This window comes from Artemia sp. Qi Xiang Cuo, unplaced genomic scaffold (assembly GCF_049724085.1).
Source record: "Artemia sp. Qi Xiang Cuo unplaced genomic scaffold, ASM4972408v1 HiC_scaffold_32, whole genome shotgun sequence".
In the NCBI taxonomy this organism is placed as follows: domain Eukaryota; kingdom Metazoa; phylum Arthropoda; class Branchiopoda; order Anostraca; family Artemiidae; genus Artemia; species Artemia sp. Qi Xiang Cuo.
The window spans coordinates 960,168-986,377 of NW_028297441.1; the positions used below are offsets into that span (position 1 = coordinate 960,168).

Consider the following 26,210-nt stretch of genomic DNA (forward strand, 5'->3'; position numbering starts at 1 on the left):
GAAAAATATTTCAGAGGGTTTAAACCCAGTACACCCCTCCCACGGGTATGCCCTAGCCCGTTCTTTTTAATGTTTTTAATAACAATGCCTCAAGAATGAAAGAGCTTATTTAGGTGCAAGGCCGTACCCAGGGGGTTAGGGGGTTTGAACCCCCCTCCCCTGAAATTTGTGTCTGGCACGTAAAAACGTAACAAAAATGAATATAAACAAATTTTTGATGCGTTTTTAAAGCTTTTTTGTACCTCAACTCCCCGACAAAAAAATCCTTTTGTACTTTTGTTGCTCCTTATTTTAGTTTCGGTGTTTGTTCTGAGGTTTGGTTTTTATATTGTCCTTTGTACTTTTTTTTGTTCCTTTGGTGGTTGAATGGAGGTCCCAACCAAAACATTTGCATAATTTTTTCTTCTGTTTTTCACTGGCTGTTATTATCCTCGTTTCTTTCTTCTTTGCGATTTTTTGTTTTGTTTTAGGGATCATTATTCGATTTAACCTTTGAAGGAAGGGAGGACTAAAATTCTTGCAATGAAAATGTCTACCAGAAGGAGTTGTCGGATCTCAACGAAACGTTGTCGAAATTATCATTGATTTGGTAGTTCTGTATTTAATGGAGTCAGTGAACGATTTGACTTTTGTAGGTGAAGAGTGAGGGGGTATCTGAGCTATTGTCCTTGAGACATCTTCCATAAGGGGATGTCGGATCCCAGCCAAGCTTGATGAGAAGCAAAAGTTGATAGATAACAGTTAAAATAGGGATAAATCCTTTTATTAGACAGTGAAAAAACAGAATACTGGATATTTCGATCACATATACAGTGACTGTCATCAGTAGATATATGCCAATCACTGTATATGGGATCAAAATATCCAGTATTTTTTTTTTCACTGTCTAATAAAATGATTTATCCCTATTTGAATTGTTATTTATCGTCATGGAAAGGCAGTGTGGTCTTCGAAAATACTTAAGCAAAAGATGTTTTCCTAATGATACCTGTTGGGCTTCCAAGTGCAATATGGTCTCTGCAAAGGTAAGGAGGTCCCTAAATTCTTGTGCACCAGACATCTGCCGTTATCCATTCTTATTTTTATTAAATAAAAAAAAACAACTTATAATATTTTAGAACATGCTGAACAAAATGGCTATCTCAAAATTTTGATCAGGTGACTTTGGGAAAAAAATGAGCGTGGGAAGGGGCCCAATTTCCCTCCATTTTTTTTGGTCCCTTAAAAAGGGCACTAGAACTTTCAATTTCCATTCAAATGAGCCCTGCCATGATATTCTAGGACAACTGGATCGATACGATCACCCCTGGGAAAAAAAAAACAAAAAAAAAACAAATAAACACGCACCCGTGATCTTTCTTCTGGCAAAAAATTGGCACTAAGAACATTTAAAAAGGGCACTAGAACATTTAATTTCCGTTCCAATGAGCCCTCCCACGATATTCTAGAACCACTGGGTCGATACGATCACCCCTGGGAAAAAGGAAAAAAAACAACAAATAAACACGCATCCGTGATCTTTCTTCTGGCAAAAAATGGAAAATTCCACATTTTTGTAGATAGGAGCTTGAAACCTCTACAGTAGGGTTCTCTAATACGCTGAATATGATGGTGCGATTTTATTTAAGGTTCTATAACTTTTAGGGGGTCTTTCCCCCTTTTTTCGAAAATCAGCCAAATTTTCTCAGGAGCGTAAATTTTGATGGGTAAGATTAATCTTGATGGAACTTATATATTTGAAATCAGAATTAAAATCTGATTCTTTTGATGTATCTATTGGTATCAAAATTCCGTTTTTTGAAGTTTCGGTTACCATTGAGCCGGGTCACTCCTTACTTACAGTTCGTTACCACGAACTGTTTGACAACAGCTACAAGAACCAATTGTAGGTGTATACTTGAATGGGTTGTCAGATTTTAAGACAATTTGATAGAAAGTGAGAACTGATTTCCTCATTGGATCTTTTGAAATATCATGGAATCAGTCTAATTGCAGGACTGATAGGTGGAATTCAACCAAACCTAGACAACAGCTACCGTTCTGGTTTTTACTGTTTATGTTTTAGCTAATGCAATGGTTCAATTTAATGCAAAACCGATTTTTAGAAGACAAAGCCAAAAAAAAAGATTCATAGGGCATAGGCATTGGCGTAGGCAGCATATTGTCTAGGGGGGGGGGGGCAGTCGATAGTGTGATGGAGGGCCTTTTATCAACTGCTTTCCCAACCATCTGCTTTTTCAGCCATATCTAATTTAAATTTGAAGGTCTAGAGGGGGGGCAGCTGCCCCCCTCCCTACACCCATGGGCATAGGTATTGTTACTCCTTAACAAATGTAAAGTAATTTGTCCCTGAATCGAATAACCACCAATCCTGATTCTGTACCATAAGCACTGTGTCCCTAGCTGTATTATTGACATCCTAGTTGGGAATTAAAGGTTTCAGTGTCAAAGTAAACCAATACTAGTTACACATAAAGCAGTTGCATTTTTGGCTCCCAGAATCAAATGACCACATCTCGTTCCCTTATTCTCCACCTTCAACAGGATTTTACTAATACTTAAACTCAGCTAATAGTAAAATTTGGAAACAGTTGAATCCAACACTTTCCACAATTTAATTTTAGCTTGTATTAGGCGAATTCAGAATTAGGCATAACTTGAAAGGCGAATTCAGAATTAGGCATAACTTGAATTTAAAACTCAGTTTTAGATGAACATTTTTTTTTTTTTTTTTTTTCACAATAATCATGTAGCTTTTTATGCCCTCTTGAGTGCTATTGGCGTATCCGAAGAAACTAGTGAGGCCATGCACTTATTAATTCGGACCTTTTATTTCTTTTATTGTTCCTTCCGCGGTATTTTTACTAATTCTTAATTAGAGAAAAAAGTTCATCTCTTAGAACGAACCGCAGAGGAAAATAAAAATCTAGATGTTTCAAAGATTTGAAGCCGAACTAAAAAACAAAAGGCGTTTAAAAAAAGGGCTTTAAAGGGGACATTAGGCAGGTGAAATCAAGAAAAAAAATAAGTATGTTGAATTTAATGTCTATAACTTTGTCAAGGCGTCATCAGACCAAGATGATAAGAGAAAATTAGAATAAAAAGGACTAAGAAATAATTCTACTTCTAAAAAAGAGTTAAACTCAAAAAAGAAAAAAAGAATAACGAATACAGCACAGGCGTGAAAAGCAAAAAGAAAATGTAGAGAAAAAACTCAAAGAAGGAACCAAAAGAAAAAACGAACCAAAGATAGTTTAGAGAATTTATTTGAAGGTTGTTTTTTTTATTCTCTATTTTTGTTTTCCTTTTTGCTCGTTCTTAAGATGCCACTGCCTTATTTGAATTATACTTTTCGTATTTTTTTCTTTGTTTTATTCATCTGATATTTTTTTACGTTTTGTTGCTAATTGAGATGCGACTTTAACAGGGCTGAAGGGTCAATAAATTATTAAGCTGCTCAACTGTACTGAAGGGAATTTTTAACTATGTTCGCACTTAAACCGTGCAATATTCTATATCTGGCTAATAATACGTTTCTTTTGCATTTTTAGAGGAGCTGCTCAGTACTGAAAGAAATTTTTAACCATATTCGCACTTTAACTGTGCAATATTCTATATCGGTTCTTCGTGGACTCTTTAGTCCGGATAATGAATATCCTAGCTCAGTTTTTTTGGATTATCTGGCTGAAGACAAACTACCTCAAAATTATACACAGGATTTAATTCTGGCCTTGGAAAAAGAAGATGGAGCGGTTACCGAGGTACATTTTTTAATTATAAATCTAAAACATCGTACGAAGCTTCCTTAGTATTAGATTAAGTACTAAGATTTAAAGTAAAGGCCACATTGTTGAAAAAAAACCCCTTAAATTTTTAGTTTAAGATGAAAAACAGATAAGAAAAACATGGAAGCAAGGACACCAATTGACGGGTTGAGGCCCTCCACTTGTTTTAAGGGCGCTAGTCACTTTGGGAGCCATGATTACATATTTATCATATGCGAGAATGCCTCTCAGATACTGCTATTATCTTTTAGCGATAAATATGAAGAAAAATTAGCTTGCTAAGTCGTCAGATAAACTATATAAAAGATAAGCATTTTTGTTTGTAGGTTAGCAAAAAAACTCAAGACATTTTCCATTATCCACCCCGTCCCTCTGAGTCAAAATCTTAGGTACAATCCTGTAGACAAAATTTTCTATTACGAAGTTCTAAAATGGAAGCTCGAGAAATTATGGTATCTCGCAGGTACATACGGGGATTTTGCCCTCTCTCCTTAAGTACTTGCCTAGCATCCAATGCTCGAAAATACGAAGTCGTTATCAAAACACTCAAGCAAATTTTCAGATTTTAGTCGGCCAGATTATCATCTTTTCAAGTTGCGCCATCTGTGGCGGCTGTTTCATGAACTATTTTGTAAAAACAAATTCATTTATAAGCTTGGTGTCAAATTTGTAAGAGATTGATATTGTCAACTCTTCTATATGCAACTCGTAAGGTAAGCAAACACAGATTCACACAGGGAGAGATGTAGGAGATTCTCCCCAAATCCATAGCATTTTCATAGTTTGTATTTTGATGTGTATTTTCTTGTATGTTAATATTAATGCTTTGACTTAAACCGAATTGTTCCTTTGTCCCCTTCTCTCACGCCAGGGTTCTTTTACCTTTTGTACTCCTCCCCCGATCTGTCACTAACGGAGTAATTAGAACTTTAAACTTCTCGGTAGGAACCAACCAGGGCCGTATCCAGGATTTTTGTTCGGGGGGGGGGCGGTTTACCCCATTTTTTCCCGTGGACTTTGTCTAACATCTTCGAGCAACATTACGTTAGCTCGAGAACGTTAGTCCGCCCCTTGCGAACGAGGACGCGTCCACTAGGCATACTTTCGTATCTATAAGGGGCATTTTTTTTTTAGTAACGCAAAAACCAGACAAGTATTTACATACAGTTAAATACTACAAGCTATCTTTTTTTGTGCAAAAAGAAGCCAAATATATAGAAGTAGTCTATATATTTTTTTTTTTTTTTTTTAGCTAAAAGCAAGGGTGAATATCTATAAAACGAAATCCAGGCGACAATTTTTCTTCCCTGCAAAAATTTCGATGACCTTGTCAGGGCAGATGTCAACGTCCCTATGGACTGAAAGGAGGGCTAAGCCACTCAATTGTTCTTCTCCTGTTGAATTTCTCAGCCAGGTTTTGAGCCTTTTGAGCGTTGAGAAACTTCTTTCCGGAGTAGCAGTGCTAACAGGTAACGTCGCAAGAACAGCCAGAAGAAGAAAATCATTTGGAAAAAAGGTAGCGTCGCATGCCTGAAGCGAAGACACAGCACAAGTAGGCCTCTCTGATACCGGAACATTCTCCCACTTGATGCGCCATAGCTTAATTTCTTGCTTCAGACAGTCTGGCTCGGGAATAATATCGCCATAAAATTAAACCAACGACTCCAGGTTTAATGCCTTCAGATCGACAAAAACAATTTTGGCAGGAGAAAGGACGCTGAGATTTGACAGCAGTTTCTGGTGAAGCACAGATCATTGTTTCAGCTCGGAAGTGAAGTGGTCCAGGAAAGGAATAAAGAGCGAGGTTCTATAGTGGTTGAGAATGTCTGAATCATCTGCGTGTATACTCCGGCCATCTCTAGTCCTTGGACGAGTCATCCCAAGTCCTAAGTCGCTGCAAAACGCTGGACTTCATCGAAAATAGCCGTGAAAGTAGTAGCAGTATTTCCTCACATTTCCTGTGTTTTTGAAAGGATAGTTTCTACGTGCCTGCATGCAGCTGCCAAATCACATTCAACTGACTGAAGAGTCTTGCACAATGGAAGCGTAAGGCAGAAAAGCTCTTTGACCACATGGAGACACACAACAAATTGCGACTGGTTCATCGTGTCCAGCAACTGCGCCGCTTTTGTAGAAGTTTCTGCATTTCTGTTATCTTCAACAGCTTCCAGGGATCGCACGATTGTTCAGTACAGCTCAAGAAACCGCATGACTGAATCGTGGCACTCCACCAATCTTGCTTCGCAGAGTCCGTTTTAAGTATGTTTCTTTGAATCCGGTAGTATGTCATTGATCTTCTCTTTTAAATTATGTGTCCTGAGTGGGGAAGTATGGTAAAAACTGCAGACTTGTGACAAGACACCGAAGAAATGCTTAAACGCCAGAATAAAGCATACAGAAGAGATGACCAAGTTGAGACTGTGCGCACTACAATGGACGTAAAGCGCCTTCGGATACTTTTCACGTATAAGAGCCTGGTCACCCCTAAGATGCCCACTCATCGCTGCTGCACCGTCATATCCCTGACCAACCATATTGTTCAGATTAAGACCAAGGCTTTCGAGAAATTGCAGGATTGATGAAGCCAGACCTTGCCCAGTCAAATCAGAAACTGGGGTAAAACCAAGGAAGTACTCATGCAGGTTCCCTTTGATAGTGCAGTCGACGCAAAAAGACATCTGCTTGACGTTTGACGGATCTATTGTGTCATTAGCAGGTACCAGAAATTACTAACTTATGTATATTCTGTGTATAATAAACTTATAAAGAAGCTCTCTAGATTTGGCTAAAATACCGATCAAGATGATGGAAGAAAGATAAATGGTATTTCCGGCCACAGAAAGAAGTTGGTTCTTCAGAACATCGTCACCGTGTCTCGCCCTCAGCCGCATTAGTGCTCGGAAGTTGCCATCATTGTGAGAAGGTTCTGGATCCGAGACCGAAATGGGGCCGGAATCGTTGGTACCATGAAGGGCAAGCTGTTGCCGCCCACAAAATATCTCCGTCTCAACAATTGGTCGCAGCTTTTGGCAATTTTGTTCAACTTGCGCTTTCCTAGCCGCGTCTAGTTGGTGCAGAATATTGTCCTGCCTTTTCTCCAAGACATAAATGAATTTTTCAGCCGATACGATGCAGTTTCTAAAAAACTGTGCTTTTTGTTGAGCTGTGAAGAACTCTATCACATCCTTCCAGTTCATGAATGGTTTGGTGACCAGATTCCCCAAGAGCTAGCGGCAGCCTTTGTCAGCTGTCTCTGACGAGAACAGAACGCAAAATCTGCAAAAATCAGCGTCCTCAGATGGAGAGTAGGACAGCCAACCGAAACGAGCGATCCAAGTTAACTGAAACTTCAGCTTCCATTTTTCGGATACTGGAAAAATGTAGGAGACATCTGGAGTCCAAGGGCTCTTCAGCAAACGAAGTTTAGAATTTGAATCGAGACTGGATGATTTGTTGACAAAACGACCGATGTCATTTGCAAAAAACGACAAAGACTGGGTTGGTGCAAGTGCGTGTTGCGTCGTGGTTGGTTCCAGTGTGCGTGATTCAGAAGCTTCAACGATGGCTCCAGTGCCCTTCAGATCCACAGGTGTAGATGAATGCTCCGCAGACGTTCCGCTAACGCCGCTGTCAGAAACATCCCTGGTCTGATTGGGCGCGAAAAACGACGTAATGTCACACTTCCTCTTCATGTTGAAAATCACTCTTCTCTTATCCAAGTCCGAAATTGAACTGAACTGAACTGACAATCTTGCACTCTCTTATACATTACCTCGAGCGAACATTAATCCTAATTTACTATGCAAGGTCAGGTGAACATGGGGTTACCTAATTGCGTAAGCTGATCAGAGCGCATATTATTAACCCTAATTTACTATGCAAGGTCAGGTGAACATGGGGTTACCTATGGTTACCTAATTGCATAAGCTGATCAGAACCGTTAACTCACAAAATGCAAAAGGATTTAGTATGGGAGCATATTTTTTTTCTGGTAAGGTGTTGTCTTTACAGGTATTTTTTAGACTAATTTTCGACTCGGTCAAAAATTTCGGGGGCGGGGGGTTTCAAACCGGGTAAACCCCCCCCCCTGGATACGGCCTTGGAACCAACAAAAATTCAAATGAGAGAGAGAAAAAAAATAGTTTATTGACCAAAATAACGCTTCCATAATCTTTCAACAATCATTGGGTTGTATGTGATGGTTGTTTACATCCTTACAATCTACTAACATATATTCACACTATAAATCAAAAATGACGAAAAAGAAAGCAAACAAGTATTGAAAATTTAGCAAGTTTTAACTATTAGCACACACTATTAAACAATATCGCCGATAGTACAAGCGAGACATACTTAAATCGTTAAATGAAAATTGATATAAAATAACAATCGTTTTTGTCTTTTTTTTATTATTTTTTCTTAAGAACATTCTTTCTGGAGCCGAAATTTTAACAATTGTGAAAACATTGCATATTCATTAGTTTTTTTTGTTTTTTTTTTAAGTTTGTATCCACTGTTAATTTTTCATGTTATCGAATGCTATTTATTTACTTTTCAAGGTTATAAATCACTTTAAAAATATATATGCTAGATTTACATAGTGGTGTCAATTAGGGAGCCTCTGCCCCCTTAGATTTGTAAAAATGCATTTTTTGGTGCATTTTCATTGAAAATAATAACACTGGACCCCCCCCCCCCCCTTCCTCTCCCTGGATATTGAAAAATACATACCCCAAATTTTTTTGAATTGACGCCACGGAGTGCATGTAAGGGCAAAACAAGAACTATCCTGATGATTCGTTTGATATATATGAGTCTGTTTGAATTGTATTATTAACCTTCTTTGTTTAGCAGATAGCTACAAAAGCAAAAAAGATGTCATTAAGGTTTTTCAGGAGAAATGTCTTGCACAACCCCCGAAAATGTACCCAAAACTACGAGAAGATTTTATATATGTCCTCCGAAAACGGACACTAGAGTATTTAAATATATATTTTTTCTTGTCAGCGTATCACTTATTCCAAGTACAATTGTCGACGTAAAGGGAGTTCAGAGGGTACAGCCCCACCCTCCTTATTAAACTGAATGACCTCTCGTGAAATTATGGAAATTTTAAGCAAAAAATGCCCCTTTGAAGCTTTTGTCATCCCCTCTCAAAAACGGAAAGTTCTGCCAGCCTTACTTCTAATGGGCTTCTGAAATCAAGAAGCTACATAAATAGTTATCTGGTTGTTCTAAATCCATCATTTCTAACGTGGGTATCAGGCTCCAGCGGTAGGGCATGGCAGTATTTTGGTGGGTCACGGGCAGGACGTTCACCCTTCGGCTGACTTTACTGTGGAGCCTTAATTTTGAAAAAAAAGTTTTTGCATGTGAATGACGTCAAATTCAAATATATTTAAAAAGCAAAAAGATACATGATAGTATTGCTTTGACGTTGTACATTCTACAAAAGGTGTTCTATCTAGGCAATATTTTTCTAGTATAAAGTATGTCTAGATGACGACCCAAAACTGTGATGCCAAGTTAATGATCTTTTAAGCTTCATTCGTGTGAATACGCGTAAAATTTCGAATAAATTTTTTTTAATATTCTTAGGGGGGCATCAAGATTTTGGAAAGTTTTCGGTGGGGTAGGGCCCGAAATTGGCTGGGAACCACTGCTTTAGCCTTAAGAAGGTTGGAATAAGAGAGGAGAACCCTTCATACACAGCATAATTTCTGTTTCTTTGTCGTGTTTTAATGGTAGGTTTAAAGCACATTTCATATAATTATACAGCATGATTATTCTCTATCTCAGTCATTGTAAAAACCCGGACAGGGGTTCGAGTGCTCCGGAGAACAATTTTGCAGATATAAACATAGCCGAAAGTAGTAACCGTCTATGGAATTCTACGACTTTATGTTCCTTTCTGTGTTATTCTGGACCTTGTATACACCTTTTCAAAGAGAGTGAGTATCCTCTCACAAATCCTTATACTTCTACGACTTTATGTTCCATTCCGTGCTATGCTGGACCTTGTATACACCTTTTCAAAGAGTGTGAGTATCCTCTCACATAGCCTTATATTTCTACTACTTTATGTTCCTTTCTGTGTTATTCTGGACCTTGCATAACGTGTTATTAAGGACAAATTTTTCTGTCGCAATTTACCAGATTTCTAGTTCATGATATATATGTCTTTTTAGGGATAAACCTGTATTATAAAACCAGCATGTCTTGTTTCGCTGTTAATATATTCAATTATTTTTTGTATATATTCAGCTTTCAGATTAGGATTTTCAACAGTTTAAATAGTTCATTCAACTTATCAGTATCGGTATTTTTGCGATCATTTACATAGATATGGAAAATTATAAGCAACTTCCGGTGAGTTAAATTTTCTCATTATTATAATAAAAAGAAATTGCCTCGTCATTAAGTTAAGGAAGAATTACCTTCACTATGTTTTTTTTTCACCGTGTCGTTACCTCTTTTAAAAAAGCTTCCTTCTTTTAAATATTAAACAGTCCATGCATTTCAATTGTAGTAAATATTCAAAAAAGAGAGGCAGGCTCACTTTGATTTTGGCTCGTTGTATATGAAAAATTAAAATATAATTTGCATATTATTTTTGGCAGATATGAAAGGTCGCCCCCCTCCTTAATACCTTGCTCTTTACACTAAAGTTCGAATTTCGTTTGGATCTCAAAGGTTTGCGAAGATATCTCTTTTGAAAATGCTAAAAAAAAAATCGTTTTACTTGTAAATTCAAATTTTAGGGGGGGACTTAGCCCCCTCCCCTCCAACAATACAATATCTTAAGAATATAATGAGTATATTGGATAGAAATAGCAAAGCACGCTTTTTTCTATTATATAAATAAAATCTCTCTCCTCCACAGCTATGTTTACAAGTTTTAATTGTTTTGAAAAACAACTTTTTTCCAAGCATACTCTATTTTTCTGGTTTGAACGAAAAACTTGAGTGTTACAAAGAGAGTGACCGTCTAGGGGCTCAAATTTCACAGACTCTTGCTATCACAGAGATTCAAACCGTATGAGTTTATAATTACAAAAAGGGTCTTTTTTGGAACCAAACTATAACGTATCTTAAAACAAAAGGCTTGATGATTAAAACGGGCTTTGTCTAATTCTAGTCGAAACTCATACTTGATAGGAGGGGGGGCAAGATGGAACAATGCCGCATTCTGTGTGTTTTTATCTTGATTTGGGGGGATATTCAAAAGCATGGATTTCTGTTAAATAAATGATTCTTGTAGGTGCGAATCAAGAGTTTCCTTTTATGGCCAAATTAATAGAGACGTAATTTATGAAAGAAAAAAGGTGATTTAACAGCTGATTAAGTGGATTTTATAAAAAATTTAAGACAAGGAAGGAGTCAATGTATCAATTCTAGCACGTTCAGTGTGATGTGAAAAAAAACAAAAGTATTTCTTCATTAAGGAATTTATGTATTAAGTTAGAACTGCCCGAGAGTGCTTAAAAGGGCACTTTGAGTTGCAAGGGGGTCCAGTTAATGGGAGGAGAGGGACCGGAGGGTTAAGGGCAATTTTTCTGTAAGAGAGGGCGTATTACTAAATTTTTTTCTTCTTTTTAAGGATGTTGAGCTGTATCCTTGCCCTTCCTCTAGAAAGAGACCGAGATGGGATGATACCATATCAACACAAGCTGCAAGGGCAACAGTAATCAGATTTGCTAGTTCGTAAGACCAGCCAGGAGTCTCTATGCAACCCGACAAGAAATTTGAGTCAGCCTTATCTGATCAAGATGGGGGGAACACACCTCTTCACGAATTGCCAGGGACTTCTGATGTACAAGTACAGCCAGAACTTGTAAATGTATATATTTTTTTCCGTATTTTTCAAAAATAAGAAAAATTTTCTCAATCGCATAACTATTGGCTTCTAAACTATTCTATATTCTTTCATTTAACCAAATTAGCTGTATATAAAAGAATTGTTGTAATGCCGAAGTATCAAATAGCTTATCATGCATTTCTATAAAACCTTACCTTGTAACTTCTCCTTCAAGCAAGACGTTTTTCTAATGCAATAATCCACTATTTCTTTAAACAAGCTAACTATATAAACAAATCGCTATTTCATTGTTGACAGTTGAATAGTCATTCTTAAACTAGGCTAGCTTTTGTATGTATTTAATCTATTTATAAAATGTCCCATCGAGAGGATTGAACTTTTAATCCTACGGGTATAAATTGGAATGCTAATCAAGCACTACAAAAGTTAGTTTATCTTCGACAAGATAGTCAAACAACAAGAAAGGAATCTTAAAAGTTGTTTTTAAAAAGGACTTGAGGGTGAAACTCTCCTGTCGTTATAATACACAAGTTTCATTTTAACATTTGTGTGAAATCCTCTACCATAATTCTACAGAACGCAAATCTTTTGAAACCCACGGACGCTCCCGGTCTTCCCCGGCCCCCCCTAACACACTCATAGAATAAGCGATATACTTTTCAGAATCGACTTTATATGTCAAATTATATAACAGAACGAGGGTTTTAAACTCCGCAGTCCCTTACAACTCACAATTTTATTTTAAAAGATTTTTCAATATCCCCCCCCCCTGGTCTAACTTATCCTCTAAGAATAGAACTTCATTTTTCCTGACTAAAAAGATATATATTTTTTAACATGTTCACGTTGCATTATGAAAGACATACAACACTGTAACTTTTTTTTTCTTTTAATTGTTCATATGTTGGGACAACGACTAAGAAAAATTAACATAGTTTATTAGGTTCATAAAAATATTGGTTATTTCACATGGAAATTAAAATCTTTTTTTCTACAGATCAATAAAATATAATTGCTATTGGATGATAAAACATTGGAATTTGTAGGGTCAATTCTGTCGCCTCCAATAGAGATCAGAGACGAGCATGCATGAGTTGTAGATAATATTGACTAACAAGGGAGTTGTCTTCACGATATCTTTGGGGACACAGCCAGCCTAGACAGCTTAAATTGTGATAACGATCTAATAGAGGATTTGGGCTTGTTAGAGGTATTTATGTATGAACATTTAGGTATTGCTACCTGTTTAGCTTAATTGGGTCTTTGTTAAGAAATTACGTCACAGAAATTAAGACTGATTTGATCAATTGTCCCCAAACACATTGTACTAAGGACAAGGGGACCTCTTACCACCTCAACCCCTCGCAATTGAAAAAACCGGGGGTATTAATAATTCTTAGTCATCTTCTGCTCGTCTGCTTGATGATGCAACACCGAACATTGTTAAGGCTCGTTCTTATGCAAACATTTTTAACAACAACTTTACTATTAGCGAACAAACAGGTACAGGACATTAGCCTTGTGCAAGATCCTAAGACTTGCATGAATTTTATTTGTTAGAGTATTCTCTAGGTCATATATGAACATATTGGGTAGATGTTAACCTCCACGGGGGAGACACTGACACTATTTTAAATGCCCTCGTAAATCTTCTCCTGCGCTATATTGAAAGAATTCGGGCACAAACTGAGATTCAGATCCAGAAATGGGGGGGTCAGGGGGGAATAAAACCATCGGTAATTCAAAAAGTTTACTTACAGCAGGGGACATATGGGGATATTTTCTTTTTAATTTTCAACAGACAGCTGGACTTTTTACTAAGTTCCAAACGAATTCGAGGATAACATTTTTAAGTGCGTAAATAAATTAATTTCGACTTTGTACACATTTCATGAGAGAGGAAGTGGATCCAAAATTTTATACATTAATTGTATGGATCTGAATCTCAGTAGATTTAAAAAGAAATTTATTATAAGGGGAGCGGGTAATCTATACATAAAATGCCACCCAGATTTATCAGCTACCAAAGGAATTCAAGGTTTCAGATTTTGAAACAGGCCTGCAATGTTTTAAATATGCATTTTTAGTAGCAGCCCATAAAAACTTATGTAATGAGTCATCAATGAAAAATCTCGACGGACTTGCACTCAACGGAGGAAAAACTTTCCCTAAAATAATTTTTTTCTGTTTAGAAGGAGAGTATCGAGTTTAATTTAAATAAATATCAATATTTAATAACGAGATTTAAATTTTTGGGGTGGGGGGGGTTGTTCTCCAGTATGACACTGAATTTGTAGATGGGGAAAAAAAACCGAATAAAAAAGGGGCTTTGTATTCAGTGAGGACACCGTCAGTAGATAATGTTAAAAATTGGGTTTGGGTTATTTACGAACCTCCCAAAGATGTAAATTCTTATGGAAATTTTTTTCCCGTTACAGCAATAAGTTGGCTCCTATCTTAAGGCACGAAGAAAGGAAAACGTTTCTATTGTCCCTTGTGTATTTCACCGTTTAGATCTGAGTGGTAGTTATTAGACCCTATGGACCATTGCAACATTCATGGAAATCAAAGAAGAGAAATGCCAACAGAAGGCAGACACTTTAAAATTTAAAAATTTCCAAAATTCTCTTCTACAATCCGATACAGTGTGTTTGGATTGTGAACCAATATCGACTGAAGCATCAACTCCATCAATGCCAATTCCGGTCAAGAAACAAAAACTAGTTGCATGGTCTTATGTGGCTTCCCGTTGTTACTGCAACAATAAAAGACAATTAGAAGAGTTTTTTTTTTACTATGTACGAGAAAGGCAGCATGGAACAGTTATTTATTTCCTTAATAAGAACATTAAGCGACGAATTTTAACGATTGTATCATACCGACTGTCCGATAGCATTGTCACCTAAAAAACAACTGGCATTAGAAAAGAGTAAGATTTTCTGGATATACCGGGACGCTCTTGTTCCAACAGACGCGTTTTAGGACTATGACCACCTTATTAACCCCAATTCTGCAGGGAAAAGTAACTTTTGATAGTGAGCTCCCAACTCGTGTAAATAAAAAAATAAACGGCAACTTTTTCTTCCAGTTTTTACACACTATCCAAACTACAATCTGAAGTATTTGCTACCGGCAATGGTGCATCTTTAAATAAAGGTAACAATAGATGATGCATGGGTGAAAGACAGCTTTTCGTTCACAATTAGACCTAAATCCTCAGAAAAGTTGTTTGTTTTAGAATTTATGTTAAAATTTTCTGTGGCCAGCGTTGATTATATGAATAGATTTTGCTGTTGAGAGTCCTGTGGTTGTTTCCCCAATTAATTGATCAAGTTAAATAAAGAAAAGAAAAATAATAACGGCGACAACGCTTCCCTCTTTTTCAAGCTACAAATCCCGTCTGACATATATTAGTTCTTAATGGTCAAAGACATCTATCCCTATATCTATTATGGTTCAATGTCGATATCTACTAAAGAAACTATTTTTCCCTTTTAGTTATTTTGTGATAGTCTACCCGATCTTAGTTGCACCCTCAAGGACTATAGTTTTTCTAAAACAGTGTGGACAGAGAGAGGATTTAAAAACGGGTTTGACTGTTGAAAGCTATATTTGTCTAGTTATGTGTTAAATCTCTTAGACATTATATGTAAAAACACGGATAAAATCTATGATGAGTTTAATATTGATTTGCGCTATTATTTTTCATTTCCTCATCGTGTGATGGACTTTATTCTGAAAATTAGTGGAGAAAAAATTGGGATATTTAAAGACATTGATCGATATCTGTTCATTGAGAGGTGAATGAGGGGGGTTTTGTTTTTCACGAGGTCTTTATCTTGGACACTTATCCAGCAGGAGAGAAGACAGGGAGAGAATTAGTTATAGAGTTCCTTAAAATGATGCCTCTCCACGCATTGGCCATGTCCAATTGTGAGCGACCTTTCAGTGACTGTACATAGATCAAGCACCCTTAAGCTCCCCAGGTTACCAAAAGTACAAGGATTGAGGAGTCAGACTCAAGTGAAGTGTTCTTTTTAATTGGTGGAGAGATGTCATATCAGTTTAACGATTCAATAAAGGATTTTTTTTCCCGTGTACCAATAGACCTGTGACTAAGGACTCTTTGAGCCCTCGCAACAGGCGTTTATTTAAGGTTGATGACTTGCATTTGAAGATAACAAAACAAAAAAAATTTCATTACCTTCTAATGAAAAAAAAACATAGTTGTGCATACAGTGTAATTAAAATTTATCTGAAACAGTAGTTTTAGAGTCAAACAGGTTGACAAAGCACTTGAGTTTATTAATAAGCCATATCTAAAAAAGTTTGTTGACACTTTTGTCAATAAACGTTCTAAAGCGCAGACAAAAGACGAAAAAGAAATTTATAAACTCGTTTTGAATTCAGCTTTCGGCAAAATGTGTGAGAATGTTTGCAATAAAAATCTTTTTGACATTGTGACTGACACCGAACAATTGTCAATCAAAATTACACTTCCTTTGAAAGCTTTGGTCAGGACATGATATTTTTAAATATGAAAAAAAGATGCATAGTTTTGAATAAAAATATTGCTACAGGCAGTTCTCTTCCGAATATCTCTAAAAAGCTCATGTTCGTATTCTGTCACAATGTGGCTGGAGTATAAGGGCCGGAAAAGGGCAAGTAGAGGTCTTTTACATGGGGACAAGGATTCTCTACTATGAAAAGTTAAAACTCTGACTATAATTGATGATTTGGCGCACGTTTAAATTGTCAGCTCACGAATTGACTAAACCAATGTAGGGGATATTTACTCTGAGCAAGTAAACCGTCAGGCACCAAAACCGATTTTATTTTATGAATAATAAACGGGGCATGAGATTATTTTCTGTTGCTGTTTTGTTGGTCCAAAGGTATACATTATAAAGACAAACGACGAAGAAACTAAGCATCGTTGCAAAAAATTGCCCATGTGCTACGTATGTGGATAAGAATTTTAACATGTAAATGAATAGGAAGTGTATTACTGAAAATACAATCCCGCGAGCCAAATTGTTGTCAATTTGCTCTCTGAAATACAGAACCTGCACTGCATATGTAGAATAAATAGCCATGGTTACTATCTCTAACAAAATTCATGTTTGGCAAGACGGTATGACCACCTTCCAGCTTGGACACTATTTAAATTCAGACCGGACTGAATGTGTTACCAATAGGGAAAGTTACAGTTTAAGTAAATTCCCGTAAATCATTTCCTAAAAACCTTTGGGGGGGCCTCACGGCGGGGGGGGGGGGCCTCGCGGCCCGGGGGGGGGGGGCCGCCACCAGCGGGGGGCACATCGCTACAATATCAAAGTTATCCTTTTTTACTTAGAGCAGATTTTTTTTGTAAATGTTTCATTAAAAAAAAGTTTTCCAGTGCTCTCTAATTTAATGCTGTATTTTTTTTCTCTATAAATAAACAAAAAAAGTGTTTTTTCTCTCGTGTACCCATTTAAATATTGTATTTTTTTTTTATTATAAATAAATTTAAAAAAAGTGTATTTTTTTCATGTTTAATGTGCTTTTTTAAGTATTGTTACTTTTTTATGTGCATATAACTAAAGAAAATATGCTTCTTTATTCATCTTATTATTCTTGAAGAACAGAGCAGTAGGGAAATTATTTTGTTATTAGACAATTATGGTTTACAGTTAGCTGTCTAGTTAAACTATTGAAAGAAATATTTATAACTTTAAAAACCCATTAAGATTGTTACTCTGTTACTCATCAATGCCAGGTAAAACAACACTCTGAAGTAAAGTGATTAAAAAGTAGTATAAAATTCTTGTGGAAAAGCCGAAAAAAATACACTATTGCTATAGTATTTGGCAGGAGTCATACGATAAAATTAAAGAGATTGACTCTGCCATGGGATTAATGCAGATGCAACTTCTAAAAAGATTCGATGTTTTCAGCCTGACTGAACCACGCGCTTTGCTGATCATTGATCACATGTCTGAATCTATTTAAAAATGGTCCCAAACAATGTTGCATATGTTCACTCTTCGTTCTCTTCATGAACAGATGTCCGTTTTTCTGGTTATACAAAATCTATTTTATCAAAGCAAATATATGCGAAAACTTACTTTGAACTGAACATAATAGATAATAAACAGAGTTTTTCATGATTTTCTTTTACTACTAACTCTCAATAAGCAAATACATGCTGGCGTCCCGAAATTTTTTCTCTCAGCATACAATAAGGTAGCTAATAAGCTCTTCAGTCATAGCCTATTTTATTTTAATTAAAACATATCCATATATTCTCGTGCAGCCAAAGATATTTTTGACGAGAAAACACCGTATATCTTCTAGCCAACACAAGAAGACCTAGTAGTAGATATGACGGCGTTGGGAAAACTATTTGAAAACAGATATTTGTTGTCAGTTTTAAGCAACTCAAAACCTCAGCTTAAAAAAGTAATGCTCAAACATGGTATTGGAAATGATTTCATTAATCTAATATCTGAAGTTCGTATAAATTTGAATGAGGGTAATATTCAACTGCCAGAAGAAGCTAAGAAGATGGAAAAGCAATATCGTTTCTTCGTACGTAATGGCGCTTCAAAAAAGACAGTAAATAATTTAAAACAAAATGACTTCTTCAGGCAAGTGGTAGCTTTTTAACAATATGAATACAAATTTTTGCGGGACTTGTAAACAGTTGTTTGATGTGAGATTAGCAAAATCATATTCACTTACTCAAACAGAACTCGCTATCTTGTCCGTCGAACACTTTGAGGACAAGCTCTGTAAATTCCTTGAAGTAAGAAATATTTAGGATTACAAAAAACTTCTTGTACTTCAAGATAAGCTTTAGAAGGTGAACAAACACAGGTAAAGCCTGTTAAAACGCACTGTTGCTGCTGATCACAAAAGATGATCATTTCCTCTAGAATCTGCTGCTGCTGCTGGAATCATATTAAAGAATAATTAATTGGATTAATTTTCTCTTAAAATTTTAAATATAAGGTCTAACTAATAGAGTGAAAAATTAACACGACTCTTAACTTATGCCTTCGAAATTGATCATTTTCAAATTTAAAGCAGTGGTGAAGGGATTATATCTCAGGATAATAGATCTAATCTAATTTTTATAATGTATCAAAATGTTAAAATCCGTAATGGATTTTTTTCATTTGACGCTCATATAAAAAACTTTTTAAATACGTTAAAATTCCTCAACAGTATTATTGAAAATATACAATTCTAAAAAAATTAAATGAATGTGCATCATCAACAACATTGACACCATTAAGATATGAACTTGAAGAGGAAGATGATTTTAAATATATTTTTGAAAATACTATCGCATAGCTGGTAGGAAGATAAAAGAGAAGACTTTTTAAGTCAACGTCCCCGCCAACACCAACAGCCAGCATGCAAAAGAGTAGTAGATGTTACACAACGTGTTTACGATCAAAATGGTTTAAATTCTGAAAGATATTTAAGAAAATGTTGGTGAAGGAGTGAGTTTAAGCTTTCCCGCAACTTTTATCAAATTCACTGGTGTTCGCACTAGAAATAGACAATAATATCTAAACAATGAAGCAAGTGATGATCTGCACAGAAATTTCAGACTTTATGCTAATCAATATCAAAAAAATAAAGACTTTTACCCATTGTATATAATGCAAGCAGATCTCCTGACTCTAGTCGAGATTCAAAGACGTTACAATACACCGTACAAGGACATTCTACTTGCCAGCAGTTTTTATAGTTGTTATTCATATAAGATTCCAGTGCGGTAAAAGAGAGGCGTTAAGTTACCAATGCCACTGAAAGTAGTCTCCAACAGCATTCATATAAAAAAAATTCTAACGCATCTCAGTAGTGAATTTTTTTAACTTCATGTTGCAGAAGAAGTATAGACATATACTAAATTGATACATCATAGTCACAGTACTATACAGGTCGTATTGGCAAAACAATTGATAAGAACTATTCGGCTTTCAATTTCAAGATAATGTACTTTGGAAAATGTATTGACTTTTATTCATTATCTTGAAAAAATCATGTTGATTTATAATCAACGACCTCCTCGATCATTGTGCGACTCTACAACAACGGAGCTTCCTCATTCGAATCATAATAAACTTGACACATTTCTTAAGGAATATTTCAACGAATCAAATTTCAATAAGAACAATGAATTCAATGTTGGTGACACTCTTCGAATTAATAGAACAACCAATGTTTTTGAAATGGACAATTACTTGTGGCCCACCGAATTTTTTAATGGGGCAAATATCCCAGACACATAGCCAAAAATTTATCGACTGTATGATACCAAAGACAGATAGAGTCTTAGCGTCTTTTATGACTATCAGTTGCAAAATGTTAAAAATTCTACTCAAATCGACAAAATTGAAAAAATATTGAATAGACATACTCACAACGTTAAGAAACAGGTAGATGTTTGGTGGCTAGGAGACAATTCAGATTTTGATTCTTAGATCGGTTTGGAAGATACGGACAACGCCCCCTGATTTCTATGTGACTTTCATGACCAGCTTTTTTGATCTTCTCTATAGTGACTTGAATAGGACAAGTAATTTTTTGACAAAACTCTCCATCTCCATCACCTTTGATAGTGCGTTTAAAGTGACTCTTTTCGACTCTATTTTCAAAAATACCTATGACGTTCTGAGAAAGGATCGCAACTATGATATAAAAGTTATACCACTCGAGTTGGGTACGAATGGGTTTAGGTTAATCAACTGTGAATGGGTTGAAACAATTAAATATAGTGATAATCCATATGACGAATTGAAATACATTGAATATGATAGTACGTATGATTTGTGTCTTACAATAGATAGAAGAATCTCATACTATAGCAGAAGTATATTTCACTTCAATTGTTCATTGGAAATTAATTGGGTTTACATTACGTCACCAGTTGACCCTGACAAAATTATTTTCAATGATAAATTTAGACAAGTCTTTAGCTTACAACAGAATTTAATCCATGGGAAAACTTATGGCACTTTCTTCGGCATGACTCAAGTTATTTTGCTTATTGTCCACTCTGTTTCGCCTTAGCTTCCAGAATATTTCTCTATGCATATTTTGTTTAAATGTCAAGAGTCAGTAAGTCCAATATCCCCCTCCTATAAGTACATGGACGAAAAACTGCTGATGAACTTGCTTATCACTATAAGATACGGCATCTTTAGTATGAGTCTGTAAACAATTCATATTTCGAACACTACCTGGTTACACTAAGAAGTGAATTTGGTGATCCACTTGCAGTAAAAATAGCCTTAGCTGTGACTACATATCATGTTTAACCCTTTTTCAACTATGAAAGCACAATAATATAAAATCAACAAAAGGAGGATACTAGTTGTCAGTTTAAATATAAAGGGCTATCTGGGTGCTCTGAGTCCGAATCAAATACGCACTGGACTTGAATGCTGCAAGGGGCGTACTACAAGGTCTGGCTCTGGTCTTGGTAGCTGCTTTGCAAGGCTATTTCGATCTGCACTACCCCTTGACAGAAAATATCTTGTACCTGCTGCGTCAAATTTTGCTGCCTCCCGACTACAGGACTAGGGGTCGGGCAAGAATTTCAAGGATAGTGGTAAGGACAATATTAGATATTCAGCAAGAATCGTTGTTAAGTGATTAAAATATCTACAAACTGGAGAGGAATTGAAAAGGATGCGTTCACCTCATTCACTCATCAGTCTTCTCCCAGTCAGAAAACACAAGACATCAACAAGAACTTTGAGGAAAAAAACAATGAAGGTCGATAAGCAGAAGACGAAGAGAATGATTGTTGGAACAAAATCGTATGTACTCTTTTAAGATGACTTATTTCCCCCACACGGAGTCATATTCGTCGATTAATTCCTAATTGAATCTATTCATTGCTGAAAATAATGAATTTTAGTTTCATGTGTGGGTTCTATGAACAAGTTCTCCCCGAATATCTCCTCTTGGACAATACATAATTTCAAATATTTTTCAATGAAGACGATTTCATTGAATTTTGGTCAATAGTTATTGACCTAAATGTTGCGGTGAAGAAAAGGTCAGATAATACAACTCCAACTGCTGGCGAGGGTCTCTCCAATGAAAACAGTCATCTGAGCGACCAGTTCAAGTAAAGAATAGTATTCATTAACGGGGCATTGGTGGGCAATAGCAATTACTTATCAAAATATGCTACCTGAATACAATTTATTATAATGACGCCAAAGGTATAGAAGGAGTTGAGAGGACGATCATCGGGCTATGAATATCAACCAGGTTTTAATAGTGAAAGTGATGTGACCACTGCAGGTACCCAGGAGCATTGTCTAGTTGTGAAATTTAATAAAGAGATATTTAATGTATCCCAATTGCAAACCTCTAATGTCAATATTGATATAAAGTAGCAGAGGACACAATTGAATTTTATTTTGATAAAAACAGTTCCTACTGCACCCAATGCAAAATTAATTGTCCCGTCGGTAAGTCCCAACGTTTAAAAACAACAAGTTCTGAGCTATGGCATTGACAGTGGAAAGTCTGATAACCTAAAGCAACACTATTGTACTTCATGTCCCTCCTACAATCACTAATCACCGACAATTTGCCGATGGTTCTCGTAGCTAAAGTGACTAGTCCTTTATCAATGAAGAAATCCCATCAAAATTAGCTTTCGCTTTTGTGAAGAGTGGCAGTGCCGTCGGATCGAGGCCTGAATCCCCCCGTGATTTTAATTTTTTCGGTTTATCTAGCCATGTGTAAAAAGTGAATGGTATTCCACTATAAACTCTATCATTTAACAAAAAAGCCTTTAGAAGTCTGTGCGAGTTGACCATGCAACCCCTAGATGATGACTCTCAACTATTTGAAAACTGAATAAACGGTTCAACGTTTTAAAAAAATCATGGAGTCATTGTTTTGAACCTGTCAGGCACGCAGGATACGGGTATAGTACGAACTGGAAATATACGTTTAGAGCGTAAATTTGTTAATTCTCTGGTGAACAGGTTTATGCTCATATTACTGGGTCAATTTGAAACCTAGTGGTAAATAAAATCCTACAGCGGTTTTCTACTAGAACTTGCACAATGAACACACACAAAATAATCAAGGTATTTGGTCTGGATTTATACATGTCCCAGGACATGTTCTACTGCTTACCATTGAATTTCATTGAAAAAATTCCAAGTGTTAAGCCTACCCATATTATTTTTAATAGTAGTCCATCAACTTTGAATACTAGTTAGCGGCAATATATCTTTCGAACAGCAAAAAATATAGCTATATTTTATCATCCTAGGTTACATTATAGATTATGCATACCATACATTAGCAAATATATTAAACGCAGTGATGAATCCAGTCTGCAAAATCAACGAAAAGTGACGAATTTAGTGACTAAGATACGTGGCTCTCATGTACCGCTCTTTTTCCTATTCAGATGTCGTATCTATACCTAAAAATAGTATCTAAACACCTACGTTGACGTAACTTTATTCAACAATTTTCCTGGGGATAATATACTTAAATTTTTATTTACCTAATATTTTAGTGTCCAAAGAGTAAAATTTAATAAATATATATTGTGATTTTTGTATTAATAAAAAAAAAATTATATGCACTATCAAACGACTTTTTCTACTCTTTAGATACAATCAAATGCTAGGTCTTTGTCGACAACTAATAGTACGGGCATATTCTCTGAATTAATAGTGTGCTGATATTGATGTACTGCATTGTCAGGGTCACATTTTCTAAAGTAGAGTGTGACTTCACTCTTGTAATATCTCTTTGTATAGAGAATTATACTCTTCTCAATCTTACAATAGAACCCGCATGTTTTAATTTGTCAATTAGAAGCAATGTCACAAACAGTGTCCTCAGTTGTCGAATCATATTCTATCATAGCCAAATCAAAATCAGTGGGCTAGTAATCAAAAAACCCATGTTATTCAAAAAAGTTCTGAATAAAGATTTTTCTCTTGTTGTTCCAACAGTTGAATCGTTGACCTGGTTCCTCATTTCAGAACAATCTGAGAACGCGATTACACCAATATCTTAGCACTAAACTAAAATCCGGGATAGGTTTCTTTCCAATCATAACAGAATATATACTCTCTCACTGCTAATATTTATCATGATGATAATTTGAAAAGAGGTAATCTCCATGATGAGTGAAACAACTCTTTAAGACAGGGAGTACAACTTTTAACGATTACCGCGTATCCTCTAAGCAATTTACACGTTATGCTCAATCTAAGCTTTTTATTACACTCATCAATCACTGCGCAATTCGCACTTGCTGACCGGCGGCATGGTGTGTACATAACAGGCACGCATGGTAAATTTTTTCATGTGTTGACGCTCTCAGTGACACAAAGAAACTGAGCTAGAAATACCAAAAATTGTCTGAGATAGAGAGAGAGAGAGGAGAAAATAATCTCTGAGCACAATCTATTATGCGAAAAAAAAAGTCCCAATTAAAAAAGCTAATTTTTAATAGCATATCAACAGTATCATTTTGCCGTGTTCTGATCAATATATCAATAAACTATTTAAATGCAATTTTACCACATTGTAGAAGTTTCATACAATAGTCTAATGATGGAGAATCTGTTTTCATTATATATAGAAGTATTCTCCCAGAAAATGTCTGCCTTTGAATAGACGACTCTAGAAAATTGTCAGCTACAACCAAACGTTTGCCCATAAGAATCAGACTCCTCACTATTTAATATTTCTCGAATCTTTTCATTTTTTAGAGTCGGAACTGTCTCATAGCCAGTTACTGAATAACCAGAATTTTTTTTCTACTCTAAAACACATACACTTGTCTACTATCGAACGAAAAAAAAACCATTGATTTAGAAACAGTTTAATTAGACATATTTGCAATAATAATAATCACTGATGCATTTTTTGCTCATTAATATGTTTTTATAGTACACCTAATACCGACCGAAGTTTATTTATAAGGAGAATATTCACTTTTCCAGCAAATCAAAGCTGCTCCTCCTATTTAAATTTGCTTAATGATATCACGTATCTAGTATACATAGTGTCCCATTCAAGACATAGTCTACAAACAGCGGTTTTTTCCGTATTTAGATTGGGTACTCTTGCGTCATTGTTGCTTTTGTCGGCTCCATCATTAATCTCCAATAGGGTAAATGCAGTACTCATTTTTTTCCTCTACTAACATCCTCTTCAATAAACTATTCTCTCTCTAAATTCTATTCTCTTACTAATATGAATTTTAAAGAAAACTATTACTTTTATTCAAATCCCAATCACCAATCAAGTTATACTCACTCTCTTTGAAAAGGTGTATACAAGGTCCAGAATAACACAGAAAGGAACGTAAAGTCGTAGAAGTATAAGTCCATGTGAGAGGATACTCACTCTCTTTGAAAAGGTGTATACAAGGTCCAGAATAACACAGAAAGGAACATAAAGTCGTAGAAGTATAAGGCCATGTGAGAGGATACTCACTCTCTTTGAAAAGGTGTATACAAGGTCCAGAATAACACAGAAAGGAACATAAAGTCGTAGAATTCCATAGACGGTTACTACTGGCGAAGTCAGATTAGCGGGGATGCAGATTAGTCTGTTTCCGATTGTTTCCATCAAAGTGCTTTGAAACAATCGGAAACAGACTAACCCGCATTCCCGCTAATGCAGAAATAAGTGGGAGGAGATTTTTGTTCGCACCGAGAACGAAGACCAGAAATGATCTGCGATAAGCTTACTGGTATATTCTGTCTACTGTGGTTTAAAGTATTAATGCTCCTCTTTACTTCTATTCGAATTTTTTTTTATCTGAATTTGATATTTTTCTATTTATTGAGAAAAAATCCCCTAGAAATATAATTATTCTAAATGTAACTATTTGAAACTTTTACTATTTTAAATAGATTACAAAGAAAAAAATAGGTCAACAAAAAAAGGAGCACGGGATTTTCAAATCGATTTTAATTACATTAGCGTTGCTGAATGATGTTCATTCAGTTTTTCTCTATCAGCTGTATGGTTTTAGACATATTTATTTTTGTACCAATGTTTTTTAATCAAAATTCAGCCCATTTTTCATAAAAACTTTAATGAATTTCACAACTCTCTGAAACTTTGTAAAAAGATTGTACTGTATATTATCTTTTTTTTAGTTTATTCACTTTTTGGCAGCCGAATTATTATTTTTTTTTAATTTAAGATTGAATTAGATTGTATTAATTCACTTTAATTCACACTATTTTACTAAATATTAAAATTATATTAAATAAGTAAATATAATTATAGTTAAATAATGCGGATAGAAAAAATAATGTGGAAAAATTTCTGCATATTTGTATAGAATAGATTAGCGACAACTCGTTTAAATAAAGGGGAAAAAATACTATTTGCTGTGTAAATTACAATTGGGCTATAGTAAAAAATTGAAGGTCTAATTAATGATAATATTGATTAGATCTTCAATGCTCTTCAATAATCTTCAATCTTCCCTGTTTCCTGGGTCAATTCCGCGGCGCGCCTGGGATTCCGCGGGATAACCTAACCTGACCTGACCTGAACCACGAAACTCTTCATCCATAAGCTTCAACTCTTGC

The 26,210-nt window shown here is 35.6% G+C and overlaps 1 pseudogene across 1 annotated transcript in view; it reads left to right on the top strand.

Moving 5' to 3' along the window:
- LOC148938903 (uncharacterized) overlaps positions 1 to 26,210 on the top strand; it is a 72,859-nt pseudogene that overhangs the window by 28,853 nt on the left and 17,796 nt on the right. Inside the window, exons 5-7 of the transcript XR_016143594.1 lie at positions 3,552 to 3,761; positions 11,386 to 11,489; positions 14,693 to 14,760. The product of XR_016143594.1 is annotated as an uncharacterized LOC148938903 (transcript). The remainder of the gene's footprint in view (positions 1 to 3,551; positions 3,762 to 11,385; positions 11,490 to 14,692; positions 14,761 to 26,210) is intronic.